The sequence below is a fragment of the Ranitomeya variabilis genome, chromosome 1 (genome assembly GCF_051348905.1).
Source record: "Ranitomeya variabilis isolate aRanVar5 chromosome 1, aRanVar5.hap1, whole genome shotgun sequence".
Taxonomy (NCBI): domain Eukaryota; kingdom Metazoa; phylum Chordata; class Amphibia; order Anura; family Dendrobatidae; genus Ranitomeya; species Ranitomeya variabilis.
In genome coordinates, this window is record NC_135232.1 from 1,096,929,459 (window position 1) to 1,096,944,404 (window position 14,946).

Sequence of the window (14,946 nt, forward strand, 5' to 3'; positions counted from 1 at the left end):
TCATTGAATCCTCCGCAGCATGAAGCAACTTTTACTCCCTCCAAGTCTCATAAGGATCTGTTAATATTACTCCCCACACTGATTAAGTATGTAAGTTACTTATGGTTTAGACTCATCTCTGTTTATGTCAGCAGTTATCAATGTTTCTAACACAAGGGTATTCAATAATCATGAGCACAATTTGAGTAACCATCAGATGTAATGGAACTACTGTACTAGATTACACGTTCCACAAGTAGAGAACACTAAGTTTAGATGATATGATACTTATATATTATATATATATATATACTAGGAGAATTAGCAACTATAAAACTCTTTCCTGTGATATCCTGCAGTGGTGGCCGAAAGTGTTACCACCCTTGAAATTGTCCCAGAGTATATCTCCCAGAATAGTTTTATAATTACACATGTTTTGTTATACACATGATTATTTCCTTTCAGTATATTGAAACAACACAAAAAAAACCCCAAAAAAGGCAAATTGGATATAATTTCACACGAAACCCCAAAAATAGGACGGACAAAATTTTGCCACCTTTCCAAAAAAGTAGGTAAACAACTTTGCTTCAAGCATGTGATTCTCGTTCAAAATCATCTGTGGCAAGTAAAAGGTGTGGGCAATATGAAAATCATGCTTGAAATCAAATAAAAAGGGGAGAAGATGACTCAATCTTTGCATTGTGTGTCTGTGTGCAACACTAATCATGGATAACAAAAAGAGGAGAAGAGAACTGTCTGAGGATTTGAGATCCAAAACTGTTGAACAATAGCAATAATCTCAAGGTTACAAGTCCATGTCCAGAGATCTTTTATGTTCCTATATCCACAACAAAATCAAGAAGTTTATAACACATGGCACTGTAGCTAATCTCCCTGGACATGGACAGCAGAGAAAAAATGATGGAAAGTTGCAATACAAGATAGTTCGAATGATGGATAAGCAGTCCCAATCAAGTTCCACTGAAATTCAAGCTGTCATACAGGCTCAGAGTGCATCAGTGTCAGAGCAAACTGTCCATTGACATATGAATGAAATGAAATGTTATGGCAGGAGACCTAGGAGGACCCCACTGCTGACAGAGACATAACAAAGTTACAGGACAGATTGCAAAAATGTAAGTGAGTAAGCCAAAATCCTTATGGGAAAGTGTATTGTGGACAGAGGAGACCAAAATAGCTCTTTTTAGTAAAGCACATCATTCTACTGTTTACCAAAAATGGAATGAGGTGCTACAAAAAAAAAGGCACAGTACCTACAGTCGAATATGTTGGAGGTTCAAAAAACATATTGGGGTTGTTTTGCTGCCTCTGGCACTGGGTGCTTTGACTGTGTGCAAGGCATCATGAAATCTGAAGACCACCAAGGGGTTTTGGGTCACAATGTAGTGCTGAGTGTCTGAAAGCTGGGTTTGCGTCTTAGCTCATGAGTCTTCCAGCAGGGCAATGGCCCCAAACATACAGTATTTCAAGATGCACACAGCAATGGATGGAAACAAAGCACTGAAGACTTCTAAAGTGGCCAGCAATTAGTCCATATCTAAATCCAATTGAACACCTGTGGATACATCTTAAAATTGCTGTTGGGAGAAGGTGCCCTTCAAATATGAGAGACCTGGAGCATTTTGTAACAGAAGAGTGGTCCAAAATTCCAGTTGAGAGGAGTAAGAAGCTTGGTGATGATTATAGGAACTGATGGAGTGCAGTTATTTATTCCAAAGGGTGTGCAACCAAACATTAAGTTGAAGTAGCCAACAATTTTGCCAGGCCTATTTTTGGCGTTTTTTTGTGAAATTATATGCAATTTGCATAAGTGTTTTTATTTTAACGATGTTAAACATGAGGAATGAAAAGTGGTTGTCTTAGTTTTGGACAACCTCTTTAGGCAAATGAAAGCTCCCTTGGAATGGCCAGGGGTTTAGTACACCATTCCACCACCTCAATCAACATGCGGTGCACCACCCCTTAGCTTGTTTGACAGCGTTTGTTTGCCCAACATGAGCCTTTGCTAGTTTGACAGTACTGGTTTGCACAAAGTGAGCACTGCCTGAAGCTAATTCACAGGAGAGAGGGATAAGAACGCATTCACATTCACGCTCTATGTGCCCGCCTATTGAGGTCCTGACACATCTGACAGTGCAGATGTGTAGGGCCTGAGATTCAATTTGCATTCTCTGAGCATGCTGTAAATCAAGCTAAGAATGGGTGCATGGCATGTTGATTGAGGGGTGGAGTGGTACACTGAGCCATTGGCCTTTCTAAGAGTCTTCCTAGGAGTCCCTATTTGAACATGCAATATAACTTCCTATGTACAAATAATTATGCAAATTGTCTCTTCAGAGAGGAAGAGAGCTAGAAATACAGTGCCACCTATTGGAAGGTAGCAATCCTACAAGTCAATGTTGACCCTTTAGCGAGCCTTGTCACATGACTTAGGATAATAGCCAAACCAGAATCTCAATTTGCAGACACTGTGTTTCAGGGTACTGCCCCTCATCAGTGCAAAGCGGAGATCTGGTTTGGCTGTGTGAGATCGACATGTACAAATAAAGAAGGGAAATTTATTCTGCCCATATTAGTTTTAAAGGGGCTAAATCCCTGGACTATATACTGTAAGTGGTTTAAATGGAGTTTTTGGGATGATAGACTACCTTTACAATTATACTGTTTGTTTTATTCCATAATTGTTATTGGTTAAACAAAAAACAGATTCAATTAACTATCCCCCGTAAGATGGCCGCTGGACAAATCATTGATGGGAAATACAGATGCTTCTCACAAAATTAGAATTTCATCAAAAAGATAATTTATTTCAGTTCCTCAATACAAAAAGTGAAATTCATATATTATATAGACACATTACAAACAGAGTGATTTATTTCAACTGTTTATTTCTGTTAATGTTGATGATTATGGCTTACTGCCAATGAAAACCCAAAAGGTCATTATCTCAGTATATTAGAATACTTTATAACACCAGCTTGAAAAATTATTTTAAAACCCAAAATGTTGGCCTACTGAAATATATGTTCAATAAATGTACTTAATACTTGGTCGGGCTCTTTTTGCATCAATTACTGCATCAATGTGGCGTGGCATGGAGGCGATCAGCCTGTGGCACTGCTGAGGTGTTATGGAAGCCCAGGTTGCTTTGATAGCAGCCTTCAGCTCATTTGCATTGTTGGATCTGATACCTCTCATCTTCCTCTTGACAATACTTCATAGATTCCCTATGGCATTAAGGTCAGGTGAGTTTGCTGGCCAATCAAGCACAGTGATACTGTTGTTTTTAAACCAGGTATTGGTACTTTTGGCAGTGAGGACAGGTGCCAAGTCCTGCTAGAGAATGAAATTTCCATCTCCAAAAAGCTTGTTGGCAGAGGGAAGCATGAAGTGCTGTAAAATTTCATGGCAGACGGCTGCGCTGACTTTAGTCTTGATAAAACACAGTGGACCTACACCAACAGCAACATGACTCCCAAAACCATCAATGATTGTGGAAACTTCACTCTATACCTCAAGCAGCTTGGATTGTGGCCTCTCCACTCTTCCTCCAGACTCTGGGAGCTTGATTTGAAAAATGAAATGCAAAATTTACTTTTATCTGAAAACAGCACCTTGGACTACTGAGCAACATTCCAGTTCTTTTTCTCCTCAATCCAGGTAAGAAGCTTCTGGCATTGTCTATTGGTCATGAGTGGCTTGACACAAGGAATGCGACACTTGTAGCTCATGTCCTGGATACATCTATATGTGGTAGCTCTTGAAACAATGACTCCAGCAGCAGTCCACTCTTTGTGAATCTCACTCAAATTTTTGAATGGCCTTTTCTTCACAAAACTTTCAAAGTTCTGGTTATCCTGGCTGCTTGTGCACCTTTTTCTATCACACTTTTTCCTTCCACTCAACTTTTCATTAATATGCTTGGATCCAGCACTCTGTGAACAGCTGGCTTCTTTAGCAATGATCTTTTGTGTCTTACTGTCAGGACTCTGAACATTTTTTACATTTTGTGCATTACTGCCCTTTTCCAAGATGGCGTCTTTGGTCTCATGTGCACTGTGTCTTCCTGCTATAAAACTCCACCCCAGCCTTCAGTCTGTGCTAGAGTATTCTGCCTTGCATCCAGCTCCTGACCTCTGATTACTCCCTGTCTATACACCTGCTCCTGTGAACCTGTGTGGTGATCCTGCTACTCAGCTCTGAGTTCCTGCTGCATACACAAGTTTCCAGTAATCCTCCTTCATCTGCTGTTCGTGTTTACTTCCATCTGCATTTGCTGGACATGTAAGCTGTTTCTGCTTTGCAATAACCTGAGACTATTAACCAGGCCTCCCTGGTTGAGTTAAGATATGATTTGAACTGCCTAATAAGCATATCTAGCTGTGCCTGGACTAATATACAATAGATCAATGGCCAAACTTATATGTGCTAAAAAACAGGGAAATGTGAAATATGTGAAATATGAATAGCATACTGGCTTATGAACTTTATGAACAAACACATGAGATTTTTAGCACAAGATTTGCAAACGTTGTGAGCCCATTCACCAAAACGTCAAGGTAATCTCAGATCGAATGGGTAACTACACTGACTGTCTGGTGTGAACACTTACCTATGGTATCTGAGCTGAATGCCTAATGTGAACACTTGCTTATGGCTAATGACAGGGTAAAGCCTACTTATATAGGACGCTCAGAACCAATTGTGTTGAGATGTAATTAAAACATGGAGAAGGGCAGGGCGTTCAAGTCAGAAAATAATATATAGTAAATAGATCAACTGACCGAACAATATATATATATATATAAATAGTTTGTAGCCAAAAAAAAGTCAAATATACATTAGATCAATGGCCAAACTTATATGTGCTAAAAAACAAAGACAAGGATTTATTCGTGTCAAGTATCCTCAAGAATAACTGTGCTTCATAGACTTTCTGCTTGATTGCATTTTCCTCTGAAGTTTCCTATGGACTGCTGAGCTGCGTTTATTATTTGCACCAAGTGTTGTGGACTTGAGTTTCTCTATGCACCTGTTTGAATCACCGTGTGATAATATAGACTTTACCACTTATAAAACTGTGTCCTGTAGTTGTCTTGTTCCACGCAAAGAGTCTCCTGAGTTATCCCCTATAATTATTACACTTACTCTCCTTGTGGAGTGTGTCAATGACTGCCTTCTGGACATCTGTCAAGTAAGCAGTCTTCCCCATAATTGTGGAACCTACTGAAACAGACTAAGGGAAATTTTTAAATGCTTAGGAAGCCTTTGCAGGTGTTTTTTGTTAATTATTCTAATTTACTGAGATAATGACTTTTGGGTTTTCATTGGCTGTAAGCTATAATCATCAACATGAACAGAAATAAACATTTAAAATTGATCAATCTGTTTGTAGTGACTCTATATAATATGAGTTTCACTTTTTGTATTGAAGAACTGAAATAAATTAACTTTTTGTCAATATTCTAATTTTTTGACAAGCTCTTATATCTATCACTGAGGTGGTTGTCCTCAGTGATGTAAGCTCAGAAGCAAGCTCCAGCACATATGGTGCTGAGAGTGTTAGTAGGGCATGGAAAGGGATGGGTTTATGAGCAGTCAGAGAGATGGGTGGGACTGGCTGCACACTTATCCCCATCACATGGTATGGTGGACATAATGAAGTCCAGATGTATCATTAGTGCATAGTGAGTGGAGGTGAGAAGGCCTCCTGTGTGTTGTCTCCCGACTAAGTTGGTATTCTGGATGCTATGCAGCTGATTGTACTGGACTAATGACAAAGTGCTGTTATTTGAACTGTTTATTTTGTTTTGGATGAACTGAAAGGCCATTTATTTTCCTTTGCTTGCGGCATGGTTTATGGAGTCTTAATAAGCCTACCTCAACACAACCTAGTGAGTCGAAACTTTACATCAGTGACAAAACTTTACAAGGCCGCATAGCCAATAAATGTATAATTGATGGAGGCTCCATCACTGGGATCCACAACAGGTCACTATGCGGCTCGCGTTCTTTAGGAGTTTCAGTGGGACTGTGGTCTTGGATGTGCACTGTTTTCTCATTCAATATCTATAGGACTGATGGAAACAGTACAGCTCTCTGCTATCTTCATCAATCCAGCACGTGTAACAATGACTCCATTTAAATTTCCCTGGCTTGATATCCCTTTTCTAGTGATCAATGGTGGTCTCAGTGTTCATACATTTATCATTTATTCTATTTTACCATATCCTTAAATGTTTTGGCAATAATAACCCCTATAACATATGATCAAACAAAAGAGAAAAGCAGTTAAATAGGCTATAGAAAATAAAAATAAATGTTTCTTTCTTTCCAAAAATCATCTCATTTTTCACCCTTTGGGCTCACGCAGACCACTATATTTTCGGTCTCAGTGCGATCTCACAAAACATCGTATTGGACTCGGACCAATGTTATTCTAAGGGGACGTGGACATGTCTGATAATTTCCAAGGAAACAATTCTAGCATGCACGATTTGATTTGAATTGCACTCAGCCATGCAAGTCAATGAGTCCATGGGAAAAATCAGAAGGCACTCGATTAACATCCAAGTTTGGTGTGATTTTCGTTGACTGAGAGAATTGAAAAGATAAAGAAATTTTTATTCCCATCTTATTCTTATCCGAGAAAATCTCACTCTGATCAATCTCTAATGTGATTAGCATTAATAATTCTTGGATGAGATAAAATGTAGTGCTGCGACCCAAACCTTTACCACGTAGGAAAACTATTGTTCTATAGGTGGTACAGTTTGTGATAATTGTAGTTTTCTATGAGTTTTTATTTTTTTGCCAATATGGCCATGTGAGGGCTTGTTTTTTGCAGGATATAGTATACTGGAAAATAGGAAAAAATTCCAAGTGCGATTAAATTGCAAAAAAAAGGTATGATTCTACAATTGCTTTTTTTTTAACCATGCTCAGTAAATGCTAAAAATGACTTGCGATTATGATTCTCCAGGTCATTACGAGTTTGCAGATGCCAACCATTTATATAGCACCTCCATTTTGGGGGTTCTGGGGTGACTATATTTTCTTTTTTACTTATGTATCCGAACATACCACATAGAGCTGTCAATAATACGTTTTTAAGAAACAAATGGTACATTTGGAGAAAATATATTCTCTCTATTCCCTGTGAGCTCTAGTGAAACACATTTTTCATCATTTCAACTATAAAACGTTTATATCTCCTAAATTACAAATTGTAATACAGAATTGGAGCCACGACTCACTCAACAACAGGTCAGGAATGGATGCTTTGGGAAATTATTTAGAATTTGTAGAAAAATACTCTGATATGTCAGGAAAATGATAAAGAATAAGAAAAGAATGGATAATGTCATACTTCTATAAGTTATGCATTAAAGGGAATTTGTCAGCAGATTTTACCACATCATCCGAGTGCAGCCTGATGTAGGCAAAGAGACCCTTCATTCAATGATGTATTGCTTATTTTACTTGGTGCAGAGTTTCCGACACAGATTTTTTAGATTTAGAAATATAGCAGGGTTACATAGTTACATAGTTACATAGTTATTAAGGTTGAAGGAAGACTTTAAGTCCATCTAGTTCAACCCATAGCCTAACCTACAGGGCCGGACTGGGACTAAAATTCAGCCCTGGCATTTGAAGTTACACAGGCCCACTTGTCACATGGTGACTGTATAATATCTTTGTACACTTGTAGGCAGGGCCGGTTTTAGGCAAAGTGGGGCCCTAGGCAAAGTTTAAAATGGGGCCCCAAAAGCTAACATATTGCACATCACACAGAAGCCTTTCTGTTGTATTTACATGCGCTGAGTTCAGGCCGCTAAACGAGTTTGATCGACAATACTGAAGTTGTTCAACGCTTGTTTCCCGGCCTCTTTCCACCAGCTGAGGAATAATGATGAGACAGAACGATCACTAATAGATCACCATACAGTATCATGTTTTCAGCAGCACATCTACAGTTTACACTGGCAATGTGCTGCTGACAACAAGGCTTTTTGTTCCAGCAAAAACAATCCGAATATGCAGCATTTTACTTGTTTAGTAAAATACACCCCATAGTCCTCCATATATTATAATGTGCTCCATAGTCCTCCATATAGTATAATACACTCCTCATAGTCCTCCATATAGCATAATACAATCCTCATAGTGCTCCATATAGTATAATGCACCGCCACAGTCATCCATGTAGTACAATTCACTTCCCATAGTATAATGCACCCCATAGTTCTTCATATAGTATAACGTATTCCCCATAGTCCTCGATACAGTATAATGCAGCCCACATATAGTATAATGCAGCCACCCCAGAGTATAATGCAGCCACCCCAGAGTATAATGCAGCCACCCCAGAGTATAATGCAGCCACCCCAGAGTATAATGCAGCCACCCCACAGAGTATAATGCAGCCACCCCAGAGTATGTAACCCCCATAGAATATAATACAGCCCACCTCCCCATAATATATAATGTAGCCCCCCATAGAATATAATGCAGCCCCCCATAGTATATAACGCAGCCTCCCCCATAGAATATAATATACCCCCACAATAGTATATAACACAGCCACATAGTACATAACATGGCCTCCCCCATAGAATATAATATACTCCCCATAGTATATAGCAAAGCCCGCATATTATATAGCACAAACCGCATAGTATACAGCACAGCCTGCATACTATAGCACAGCTCGCGTAGTAGATAACACAGCCCACACAGCAGTATTCAGCACAGACCACACAGTAGTATACAGCACAGCCCACGTAGAAGTATACAGCACAGTCCACACAGTAGTATACAGCACAGCCCACAGAGTAATATATACAGCCCACAGTAGTATACAGCACAGAGCACAGCCCAGAGAACTATATATAGCACACAGTAGTATACAGCACAGAGCACAGCCCACAGAGTACTATATATAGCACAGAGCACACAGTAGTATACAGCACAGAGCACAGCCCAGAGAACTATATATAGCACACAGTAGTATACAGCACAGAGCACAGCCCACAGAGTACTATATATAGCACAGAGCACACAGCAGTATACAGCACAGAGCACAGCCCACAGAGAACTATATACAGCCCACAGTAGTATACAGCACAGAGCACAGCCCACAGAGAACTATATACAGCCCACAGCAGTATACAGCACAGAGCACAGCCCACAGAGAACTATATACAGCCCACAGCAGTATACAGCACAGAGCACAGCCCACAGAGAACTATATACAGCCCACAGCAGTATACAGCACAGAGCACAGCCCAGAGAGCTATATACAGCCCACAGCAGTATACAGCACAGAGCACAGCCCACAGAGAACTATATACAGCCCACAGTAGTATACAGCACAGAGCACAGCCCACAGAGAACTATATACAGCCCACAGTAGTATACAGCACAAAGCACAGCCCACAGAGAACTATATACAGCCCACAGCAGTATACAGCACAGAGCACAGCCCACAGAGTACTATATACAGCCCACAGCAGTATACAGCACAGAGCACAGCCCACAGAGAACTATATACAGCCCACAGTAGTATACAGCAGAGCACAGCCCACAGAGAACTATATACAGCCCACAGTAGTATACAGCACAGAGCACAGCCCACAGAGAACTATATACAGCCCACAGCAGTATACAGCACAGAGCACAGCCCACAGAGTACTATATACAGCCCACAGTAGTATACAGCAGAGCACAGCCCACAGAGAGCTATATACAGCCCACAGCAGTATACAGCACAGAGCACAGCCCACAGAGAACTATATACAGCCCACAGCAGTATACAGCACAGAGCACAGCCCACAGAGAACTGTTGTGAATTTGGATTCTGGGCTCCCCCGGTGGCTACTGGTGGAATTGAACTGGTGTCTTCATCTTCTCTGTTCACCTGTTCCCATCAAGATGTGGGAGTCGCTATATAGCCTTGCTGCTCTGTTAGTTGCTTGCCGGTCAACTATGTTATCAGAAGCCTCTCTGTGCTTGTTCCTGCTCCTAGACAACTACTAGATAAGTTGGACTCTTGTCCATGTTTGTTTTTGCATTTTTGTTCCAGTTCACAGCTGTAGTTTCGTTACTGTGTCTGGAAAGCTCTTGTGAACAGGAATTGCCACTCTGGTGTTATGAGTTAATGCCAGAGTTTTAAAGTAATTTCTGGATGGTGTTTTGAAAGGGTTTTTAGCTGACCATGAAAGTGTCCTTTCTGTCTTCTGCTATGTAGTAAGTGGACCTCAAATTTGCTAAACCTATTTTCATACTACGTTTGTTATTTCATCTTGATTCACCGCCAATACATGTGGGGGGCCTCTGTCTCCTTTCGGGGTATTTCTCTAGAGGTGAGCTAGGACTAATATTTTCCTCTGCTAGCTTTATTTAGTCCTCCGGCTGGTGCTGGGCATCTAGAATCAACGTAGGCATGCTACCCGGCCACTGCTAGTTGTGCGTTAGGTTTAGTTCATGGTCAGCTCAGTTTCCATCTTCCAAGAGCTAGTTCCTATATATGCTGATGCTATGATCTCTTGCCATTGAGATCATGACAGTTTGACCGGCCCACTAAAGGGTTAAAATCCTTGGCTGAGAAAGGAGAGAAATAAGTAGTCTGCTGAAATTTTTTTTTTTTTTCTCTCCTTTGAATGGCTCTGTGTTCACCTGTTTGCAATGGATCTTCAGAGTGTAACTGCAGGTTTGAATAATCTCGCCACGAAGGTACAAAATTTGCAAGATTTTGTTTGTCATGCACCTGTATCTGAGCCGAGAATTCCTTTGCCGGAATTTTTCTCGGGGAATAGATCTGGGTTTCAGAATTTTCGAAATAATTGCAAATTATTTTTGTCCCTGAAATCTCGCTCTGCCGGAGATCCTGCACAGCAGGTCAGGATTGTGATTTCCTTGCTCCGGGGCGACCCTCAAGACTGGGCTTTTTCATTGACACCAGGGGATCCTGCGTTGCTCAATGTGGATGCGTTTTTTCTGGCCTTGGGGTTGCTTTATGACGAACCTCATTTGGAGCTTCAGGCAGAAAAAACTTTGATGTCCCTATCTCAGGGGCAAGATGAAGCGGAAATTTACTGCCAAAGATTCCGTAAATGGTCTGTGCTTACTCAGTGGAATGAGTGCGCCCTGGCGGCGACTTTCAGAGAGGGTCTCTCTGATGCCATTAAGGATGTTATGGTGGGGTTCCCTGTGCCTGCGGGTCTGAATGAGTCCATGACAATGGCTATTCAGATCGATAGGCGTTTGCGGGAGCGCAAACCAGTGCACCATCTGGCGGTGTCCACTGAGAAATCGCCAGAGAGTATGCAGTGTGATAGAATTCTGTCCCGAAGCGAGCGGCAGAATTTTAGACGGAAAAATGGGTTGTGTTTCTATTGTGGTGATTCTACTCATGTTATATCAGCATGCTCTAAGCGCACTAAAAAGCTTGGTAAATCTGTTTCCATTTGCACCTTACCGTCTAAGTTTATTCTATCTGTGACCCTGATTTGCTCTTTGTCATCTATTACCACGGACGCCTATGTCGACTCTGGCGCCGCTTTGAGTCTTATGGATTGGTCCTTTGCCAAACGCTGTGGGTATGATTTAGAGCCTTTGGAGACTCCTATTCCTCTGAAGGGGATTGACTCCACCCCATTGGCTAATAATAAACCACAATACTGGACACAAGTAACTATGCGTATTAATCCGGATCACCAGGAGATTATTCGCTTTCTGGTGCTGTATAATCTACATGATGATTTGGTGCTAGGATTGCCTTGGCTGCAATCTCACAACCCAGTCCTCGACTGGAAAGCTATGTCTGTGTTGAGCTGGGGATGTAAGGGGGCTCATGGGGATGTACCTGTGGTTTCCATTTCATCATCTATTCCCTCTGAAATTCCTGAGTTCCTGTCTGACTATCGTGACGTCTTTGAAGAATCCAAGCTTGGTTCGTTACCTCCGCACCGAGAGTGCGATTGTGCCATAGATTTAATCCCGGGTAGTAAATACCCAAAGGGTCGTTTATTTAATCTGTCTGTGCCTGAACATGCTGCTATGCGTGAATATATAAAGGAGTCCTTGGAAAAGGGACATATTCGTCCATCGTCATCTCCCTTAGGAGCCGGTTTTTTCTTTGTGTCAAAAAAAGACGGCTCTTTGAGACCATGTATTGATTATCGGCTTTTGAATAAAATCACTGTTAAATATCAATACCCATTGCCGTTGCTGACTGATTTGTTTGCTCGCATAAAGGGGGCCAAGTGGTTCTCTAAGATTGACCTTCGTGGGGCGTATAATTTGGTGCGAATCAGGCAGGGGGATGAGTGGAAAACCGCATTTAATACGCCCGAGGGCCACTTTGAGTATTTAGTGATGCCTTTTGGTCTTTCAAATGCTCCGTCAGTTTTCCAGTCCTTTATGCATGATATTTTTCGCGATTATTTGGATAAATTTATGATTGTGTATCTGGATGATATTCTGATTTTTTCGGATGACTGGGACTCTCATGTCCAGCAAGTCAGGAGGGTTTTTCAGGTTTTGCGGTCTAATTCTTTGTGTGTGAAGGGTTCTAAGTGTGTTTTTGGGGTACAGAGGATTTCCTTTTTGGGATATATTTTTTCCCCCTCTTCCATTGAAATGGATCCTGTCAAGGTTCAAGCTATTTGTGATTGGACGCAGCCCTCTTCTCTTAAGAGTCTTCAGAAATTTTTGGGCTTTGCTAACTTTTATCGTCGATTTATTGCTGGTTTTTCGGATATTGCTAAGCCATTGACCGATTTGACTAAGAAGGGTGCTGATGTTGCTGATTGGTCCCCTGATGCTGTGGAGGCCTTTCGGGAGCTTAAGCGCCGTTTTTCCTCTGCCCCTGTGTTGCGTCAGCCTGATGTTGCTCTACCTTTTCAGGTTGAGGTCGACGCTTCTGAGATCGGAGCTGGGGCAGTGTTGTCGCAGAAAAGTTCTGACTGCTCCGTGATGAGGCCTTGTGCCTTCTTTTCCCGTAAATTTTCGCCCGCTGAGCGGAATTATGATGTTGGGAATCGGGAGCTTTTGGCCATGAAGTGGGCTTTTGAGGAGTGGCGCCATTGGCTTGAGGGGGCCAGACATCAGGTGGTGGTATTGACTGACCACAAAAATTTGATTTATCTTGAGACCGCCAGGCGCCTGAATCCTAGACAGGCGCGCTGGTCATTATTTTTCTCTCGGTTTAATTTTGTGGTGTCATACCTACCGGGTTCTAAGAATGTTAAGGCGGATGCCCTTTCTAGGAGTTTTGAGCCTGACTCGCCTGGTAACTCTGAGCCCACAGGTATCCTTAAGGATGGAGTGGTATTGTCAGCCGTTTCTCCAGACCTGCGGCGGGCCTTGCAGGAGTTTCAGGCGGATAGACCTGATCGTTGCCCACCTGATAAACTGTTTGTTCCTGATGATTGGACCAGTAGAGTCATCTCTGAGGTTCATTCTTCTGCGTTGGCAGGTCATCCTGGCATTTTTGGTACCAGGGATTTGGTGGCAAGGTCCTTCTGGTGGCCTTCCCTGTCACGAGATGTGCGAGGCTTTGTGCAGTCTTGTGACGTTTGTGCTCGGGCCAAGCCTTGTTGTTCTCGGGCTAGTGGATTGTTGTTGCCCTTGCCTATTCCTAAGAGGCCTTGGACGCACATCTCGATGGATTTTATTTCAGATCTGCCTGTTTCTCAGAAGATGTCTGTCATCTGGGTGGTGTGTGACCGTTTCTCTAAGATGGTCCATTTGGTTCCTCTGCCCAAGTTGCCTTCTTCTTCCGAGTTGGTTCCTCTGTTTTTTCAAAATGTTGTTCGTTTGCATGGTATTCCTGAGAATATCGTTTCTGACAGAGGGACCCAATTCGTGTCTAGATTTTGGCGGGCATTCTGTGCTAGGATGGGCATAGATTTATCTTTTTCGTCCGCTTTCCATCCTCAGACGAATGGCCAGACTGAGCGGATTAATCAGACCCTGGAGACATATCTGAGGTGTTTTGTGTCTGCTGACCAGGATGATTGGGTTGCTTTTTTGCCATTGGCGGAGTTCGCTCTCAATAATCGGGCCAGCTCTGCCACTTTGGTGTCCCCGTTTTTCTGTAATTCGGGGTTTCATCCTCGATTTTCCTCTGGTCAGGTGGAATCTTCGGATTGTCCTGGAGTGGATGCTGTGGTGGAGGGATTGCATCAGATCTGGGGGCAGGTGGTGGACAATTTGAGGTTGTCCCAGGAGAAGACTCAGCTTTTTGCCAACCGCCACCGTCGTGTTGGTCCTCGGCTTTGTGTTGGGGATTTGGTGTGGTTGTCTTCTCGTTTTGTCCCTATGAGGGTCTCTTCTCCTAAGTTTAAGCCTCGGTTCATCGGCCCATATAAGATATTGGAGATTCTTAACCCTGTTTCCTTCCGTTTGGACCTCCCTGCATCCTTTTCTATTCATAACGTTTTTCATCGGTCATTATTGCGCAGGTATGAGGTACCGGTTGTGCCTTCCGTTGAGCCTCCTGCTCCGGTGTTGGTTGAGGGTGAGTTGGAGTACGTTGTGGAGAAAATCTTAGACTCTCGTGTTTCCAGACGGAGACTCCAGTATCTGGTCAAGTGGAAGGGATACGGCCAGGAGGATAATTCTTGGGTGAATGCATCTGATGTTCATGCCTCTGATCTGGTTCGTACCTTTCATAGGGCCCATCCTGATCGCCCTGGTGGTTCTGGTGAGGGTTCGGTGCCCCCTCCTTGAGGGGGGGGTACTGTTGTGAATTTGGATTCTGGGCTCCCCCGGTGGCTACTGGTGGAATTGAACTGGTGTCTTCATCTTCTCTGTTCACCTGTTCCCATCAAGATGTGCGAGTCGCTATATAGCCTTGCTGCTCTGTTAGTTGCTTGCCGGTCAACTATGTTATCAGAAGCCTCTCTGTGCTTGTTCCTGCTCCTAGACAACTACTAG